Source organism: Phyllostomus discolor, chromosome 4 (genome assembly GCF_004126475.2).
Source record: "Phyllostomus discolor isolate MPI-MPIP mPhyDis1 chromosome 4, mPhyDis1.pri.v3, whole genome shotgun sequence".
Taxonomy (NCBI): domain Eukaryota; kingdom Metazoa; phylum Chordata; class Mammalia; order Chiroptera; family Phyllostomidae; genus Phyllostomus; species Phyllostomus discolor.
Genome location: NC_040906.2, coordinates 15,271,972 through 15,278,886, shown reverse-complemented (window position 1 = coordinate 15,278,886; position 6,915 = coordinate 15,271,972). Strand labels below are relative to the sequence as shown.

Here is a 6,915-nt window from a genome sequence, read left to right as displayed (position 1 = left end):
AGATGACTGTCAGTGGGAGGAGGCCAAAGCGAATTTCACTGTGGTTTCAGGACTCCTCCAACAAGGCAAACTGGCTCTCCAAAGAACACAGGAGGATAAAATGAGCCCAGAAACAATGAGGCAGAAACAGATTTGCACTTACTTGAGCTCTGTTAATATTCCACCCTGCTCTCTCCCTCCTTCCTTCCCTCCCCCACCCTTCTCTCCCTCTCACAAACTTGGCACAAATAAACCTAACAGCCAAGCCAGCACTGGGACAGGGCAAAGCTGGGCCTGCCTTTGAGTCATTGATTTCTTTCTTCCCTCCAGTGTTTCTAGGCCTGAGCCCCTGTGTCAGGGCCCAGCCCCTCTCTGCCTAGATCTGCCTGTTCAGTCTGAGCGGGCCCCTCTTGCTGCCAGAGGCATGGTCCTCTACTTATACCAAGGTCATCTGCCTTTTTTCTCTGCCCCCTGAGTTTATGACACCTTCATCTACTACCACCCCTCCCTAGTCTCCTGCAAGACGGACTCCGTTTGTCCATGAAATCAGAACACTCTCCAGTCTCCTGTGGGTGACATGAAGAAGTACCCCAAGTTTGCATGTCACGATGAAGTCATTTCATGTAGACCCTCATGGAGAACCACATCCCATGCAATAGCAGAGTCAGAGAAACCTATAAGTCCCCAGGGCACCCCCCCCTTTGCAATACGTAAATGAGGAACCTGCAGCCCGGGCAAAGCAACTTGACCAAAACCTCACGGCTGGATAGTAGCAGAGCCGGAATAAAAATCCCTAGTTCAGTTCATTTTTTAGACATTTTACTTTTCTAATGGTGACATTTCAGGCACCTGACAAATACACGCGTGTGGGAAAATGTACACTGTATAAACTTCTCAGAGCATTCCACTCACACAGGTAGGCCCAGCCTACTTCTTTGGTGCCGAGACTCCTCTGGGTCTGGTGCTGGGTGGCTAGGTCTCAGCCACCTGACAGAGGTAAGGGCCAGCTCAGGTTAGGGGCACAGACACGGAGCAGGCTCAGCTGGGCTCACCCTATTCCCAGCTGGCAGGCAGGACAGCGAAAGAGGCCATCAGAGCCCAACACAAAGTTCAAAGACAGGCCAAACTAAACTCTCTTGAGGACACATGCTCTAGCAGACAGGGTTCGATTAGAAAACCAGGACCATGGGCACGAGGGAGTTGTCAAAGGCACTTAACCACACACAGCTATGGAAGCTGGTTGAATAGTCTAGGTCAGCCTGGAAGTGGCAGGACAGACAGACGAGAAGGAAAGATGCACATGAAGTGGAGAAGAGGGAGGACAAGCTGGTATTAGGAAGACAGGCGAATCTGTGTGGGTCTCTCATGGCCTCCAGGTGCAACCTCGGGATGGCCTGCTGGAGAAGCTGGGGCCGCACATCGCGGAGGTAAGCACACACCTGGCTCAGTAGCCGGAGGGTCTGCCAGCCCCGCCGCTGCCCCACGCCAGCAAGAGGAGCCAGCAGAGAGCAACGGCGTGCAACAGTGGCTGATGCCTTGCACTGACCTCCCGGAGCATGAAAGAATGTAGCTGCAGCTCCATGTCCGCCTTCCAAATCTCACATAAATATCTCTTCTGGCCAACACTAAGGTGGAACTATGCCAGGAAGGGAGTTCGGGGGAAAATAGTTCTAGCTTAACTATAATAAATTAACTCAGAACAAACTGTTCAGACAAATGTAAACGCAGACGCTAAAAAAAATGGAATGGTTGCCACAAAAATTGGGATAGTGTTCATTTGAGGTTTCAGTCATCAGGGAGAACACTGGGGCTTTTGAGGGTACTGACAATATTCTCTTTCCTTACCTCGATCACAGATACCCGGGATTTGTGGGATTATTAATTCTGTAGGCTGCACACATAACTTTTCTACAACCTACAGTGTGTATACTAGTCACGATAAAAAATGCTTTCATCATTAAAAGAAAAGAAAAAATATAAAGAAAATTATCAGAAGAATAAAAGGATGGTTCCAGTCATGTCAAGGAGTTACTGCAAGGAATCAAGCAAAGACTTCTCCATTCCATAGTGTTGGGGTCAGAATTCACCAGATCAGGTGATACTATCATCTGTCTCCACTACTGGGAAGAGAGTAAATAGGTACAACCTTCAGAGAGGACAATTGGATTATATGTATTTTAGTACGCACACCCTCTGATCCAGGAATTAGACTTCCAGAAAGCCATCCTGTAAAAACAACCCACATAAGTTAGGTAGACAAATGTGTACAGGATATGGGTGGCAGCATTATTTATAGAACTCAACGCTTGGAAACAACCTAAATATTCACTGACAGGGAAACGGTGAGATAAACTACAAAGGTGCCTCCACTCATGGAACGCACAGAATGCAGTGGTGTAAACGCAAGTTAAAAGATGATGTTATGTGAAAGAAGCCAGAGCAGAAGGCCACATAGCATATGATTCAATTGACGTAAACATCCAGAAAAGACAAATCTACGGAGACAGAATGCAGACGAGTGGTTACCCAGACAGAGCTGGGGGTGGGAGCCGGGAGTGATTGCAAAGAACAAGGGTTCTTTGAGGGGCCAGCAAAATATTCTAAATCTGAATTGTGATGCTAGTTGCACAACTCTGTAAACTTACTAAAGATCACTAGGTGGTATACTTAAAACAGATGACTTTATAGTAGATAAATGATACCTCAATAAAGCTGTTAAAAAAAAGTCTTAAAAGAGAATGAGGTTATTATGTGAATGTGTGTGGAAAGATCTTCAAGAAATAATGTTGAGTAAAAAGGAAAGTAGGACAGCATGTATAGTAAATGACTTATCTGTTTTGTGTAAAAAAAAAATGTTATAATATATATGGAGTTATAAATGTTCAGGAAAATATCTGGGAGGGTATACACCAAGCTGTTAGAAGGAGGTATTGGTTTTGGGGAGGAGGTTGGTAGAATTGTATTGACACAAATACAAATGTGCATGTGAACTGTCTCTTCATTTCCTTCACTATGCAGCCTGGCATCAGGGTTGGTGACCCTGACGGCCAGCTGGGCTGCTCTGTCCACTACGGCTTTGCGGTTCTAGGAGGAGACATTGTGAGCTGTCTCCGCACAGTAGGACTTACTGCACAGCACTCCCAGCTTCCTGACGTTGTGGACCAGGAACTTCGAAAGCCACTGGGCTGCATGGGCTGTGCTTGCTTGTTGCTCCTGTGACCGGTGTTGAGGATCAGGATCTGGCCCTCGAAAGACTATCCTTCCAGCGATCACTTCTATAGTTTGTGACTAGACAGGTTTCTCTGAACGTGTAGGGCACCCGAAACCACGAGAAAGAGATGGAATGTGTTCTGCTGAGTGTGAAGCCAGCTCTTGGTGTTGCTTCAGTAACTGCCATTTGCCATTGATGACCATTCTTCTCTCTCTTTTGAGAGAGCCAGAGGGAAAGAATACCGTCTAAGTGGAAAAAATAAAAGATCTGGCCTTTGAATCTTCTACACACTCCATCGTCGATGCCTCTGGGTTTCCACCAGTTACGCTTACCTTTCACATATCTGTCTGACTGGTACCGGCTGAACTTCTTGGTCCTCTTTCTAATGATCTTGGCCTTCCCAAAGGGTCTGAGGGTAGCCATGATGCCACGTAAGAGATGGCTGTCACCTCCATAGTCAGCACCGAGGGGACAAACAAGGAGTTATTGCTAAAGAGAAGAGTTGAAGGATGGAGTAACATTCATGATTGATTTGTGCTGTTTTGCATTGTTTCCATTAGGTTGGGGCGGGATTTTTCAAAAAAAAAAAGGGGGGGAAACTGAGACCTGATTGCCAGTGCCTGGGCCCTTCCAGGCCAGCACAGGCGCAGACGTCCTTACAGAAGGCAGACTGGGCTTTGCAGATACGCCCACTCCTGTGCCTTTATATTTTCTCAGTGACCAGTATTAGTCTTTTTTTTTTTTAACCTCATTTCCTGGTAAAGTCACTTTTGAAAAACATCAGCTTAGTCTCAAATTCTTAGTTAAACACTGAGGGGCCAGAAAAGAACTAAGAAGCATCAAAGATTGTGGAGCGCTCCATGTTAAATGAGCTCCTTACTTAACATGCAGCTTCATGGACACCCCCCGAATGGATCGGGGTCCCAGGGGGGAACCAGATAGCATGCTGGAGCTGGGCAAGGAGAGAGATTCGTCAAATTCGTGAGAATTGAATAAAGGGACCTTTAATGAAAGTGTAGGAAAGGTTTGGGGAAGGAAATGAGCAATGGCGCAGCACCCCAAGGCCAGTAACTGTTGGGAGCTGTCACTCTCCCCTACACCTGAGAAGCAAGATGAGAGAACCATTATGGGAGCCTGGAAGGAAAGCTGTGTGGTGAGGGCTGCCTGGTGGGAGTCAAGCCCAGCAACCACCAGGGGCAGAGCAAGGAACAGAAATGCCCTGGTTTGAAGCTTCTGCCCCCCACTGACCTCCTGCCAGGGTTACCACGGGCTGAGCTCCGAAACCAGAGGAGAGGGGAAGCCACAGAGGCAGTCCGTACTGGTCAGCATCTCAGGGCACAGGGCATGGTAGAGAAAGGCAGATAGCGGGTCTGGAAGAATCCATGGAAGGTCTCCAGCTCACCACCCCAGCTTAAGATTGAGGTGAGAGTCCAAGTCCTAATGAATCTGAATGGTTCTGGGGACCTGGAGCCCCGGATGAGTCTGATCAAGACTCCAGTTTAAAAACCACTGACCCAGCCCTGACTGGTGTGGCCCAGACCAGAGACGAGAAATGCCCTGTGAGAATTGTCTGTAAGGGTGACTCCTTTCCCTTACCGGCATCTATTCTATTTCCTCTTTCTCTTCATGTATGTGTACACCTTCCATCTCTAAGAAACCACCCCCAGCTCCTGACCCAAGCTGTCCATGTGCCTAACATGGAACACAAGTGGGGGTGGCAAGGGTCCGTGGGAAAGAGCAGAGATCACTGTCCCCTCCCCCAGCTTCTTCACAGGCAGGCACAAGTCACCTTCCCGGAGAACACAGACACACCACTGATTTCCCAATAGAGCTTTGCGAAGTCTGGTGACAGAGATGTTTCCCTAACTTAAACAACAGGGCCAGCTTCCTATCAAAGCTGGCTCTGTGCCAAGCCGCCCCAGAGGTTGGGTCAAACCCGTGATTCCCACGGGCAGTCTCTGTTCCACTGCAGTAATGACACCAGCTGGCATTTCCGAAGAACTTTCTTGGATGTTCAGCATTGTGCTAAGGGGTTTCATACGCTAGACTGTACAGCTGGCTGTGGCACTTCGGACACCTGTGACACTTGGGACACCTCTGCTGCCCACTGCCTCATGTCACCCTGCTCAAGGGTCCAACTCAATTGCCAAAAATGCATGAGCATGACTCCCAGGGAGCTTCTGAAAGTTCTGAAAGGTTCAAGGGTCTCCATGTCATAGTAGCCCCTAGGACCAGGGTCAGGGTTGCACAAAAATCCTCTGTTTAAGGAAAGACTTTTCTAATTCAGCTGAGGGCATGTACATACACTAAGTGTGTTAGCCACATTGTGCTCTATACAATGGCATCCTCTTAAGCTGTATAGTGTCAGACCTGCCCATCTATGAGTGGCGGCCCTGAACTGCTCCACCTGAATCTAGACTATCCAGGTAGAAGACAGCTTAAAAGATTTACTTCTAGACTGACCTCCCCTTTGACAGGCAAGTGACATGAGGCTCAGAGCAGGTGGACACTCGCCAACAAGTCTTGAACTACGAGTGACACAAGTAGTGCTAGACCCTGGTCTTCCAGTTTCCCCATCTACCATCCTCTTCCCTACACTAAGAAGGCTCCTCCAAGACACTGGACTGACCCACAGGGTGGATGGCAGGACCCAGAAGACTGTCTCCATGACCTTTTTCTTCCAGTACCTGTAGGTAAACATTCAGAGGGAAAGAAAACCCCAAAATAGAAACCAAGAGAATAGTCCTGAAGCTACTCCTTCATTTATTCATATGTTCTCATCCATCACATGAAGCAGGTAAACATTTAGGGCTGGTTCAGTGGTGAACATGGACATGATAAGAGCTTCATGCAAGAGATCTTAGTGCCAAGAAGCCATACGACTGTCAGAGAGTTTGATTTCTTGTTTTCCATCTTTAACAGCGGTGTTGAGGTGTAATTGATATAACAAAAATAACTACAGGTGTTTAATGGGTACAATTTGATGAGTTTGGACATGTGAATGAATGCATGATACCATCACAATAATCGAGATAATAAACATATCCATCAAAGGTTTCCTTGTGTCCCTGGTGTTTTTGTTTTTGGCTTTTGGACTTGCCTTTTGTTATAAAGACATTTAACATGGGCTCTATCCTCTTCACAATTTTTCAAGTGCACAATACCGTGTTCTTAATTATAGGCACTGTGTTGCTCAGCAGATCTCTAGAATTTATTCATCTCTGAGTTACAGTTTTTTGAGCAAGCAAATTAGAAAAGGTCAAATTTTCTCATTGTACCAATGTTAGTGAGGAAATGGGGAAATTGACATTCTAAACATGGTTTTTATAGGGAACAGAGATATTTTTTTTTACCTAAAAACATAAAGAATGTGTTCAAAGAAAAACTTGCAAAATCTTGGTTAAACAAGGCATAGTTTAAGTAGCAACCACTAACAGATAAGCACTGGAAGGAAGGTGCCCAACAGTAACTTGAGGTGGGTTACCAAAGTGGTGAGGGTACAGGCCCTGGAGCCAGATCCATGTATGCATATACCAACTCTGGTTAAACTCTTGTGCCTCTGTTTTCTCCTCTGTAAAATGGACTGATATTAGAACCAGCCTCATAGGGTAGTTTTAAGGATTAGATTAGTTAGTTAATACACACAAAACACTAAGCCCAGTAATAAAGCATGGGAAGATCTCAATAAATGTTGGCTATTGCCCTGACTTGCATGGCTCAGCTGG

General features: G+C 46.6%; 1 non-coding gene and 1 pseudogene across 1 annotated transcript; one reads left to right on the top strand and one right to left on the bottom strand.

The window, feature by feature from the left end:
* Positions 1–2,442: 2,442 nt before the first annotated feature.
* On the bottom strand, positions 2,443–3,613 carry LOC114494767 (annotated as a pseudogene).
* Positions 3,230–3,444, top strand: LOC114495734. Its single transcript, XR_003684424.1, has one exon. It is a non-coding gene; the product is annotated as a small nucleolar RNA U3 (small nucleolar RNA).
* Positions 3,614–6,915: the final 3,302 nt, after the last annotated feature.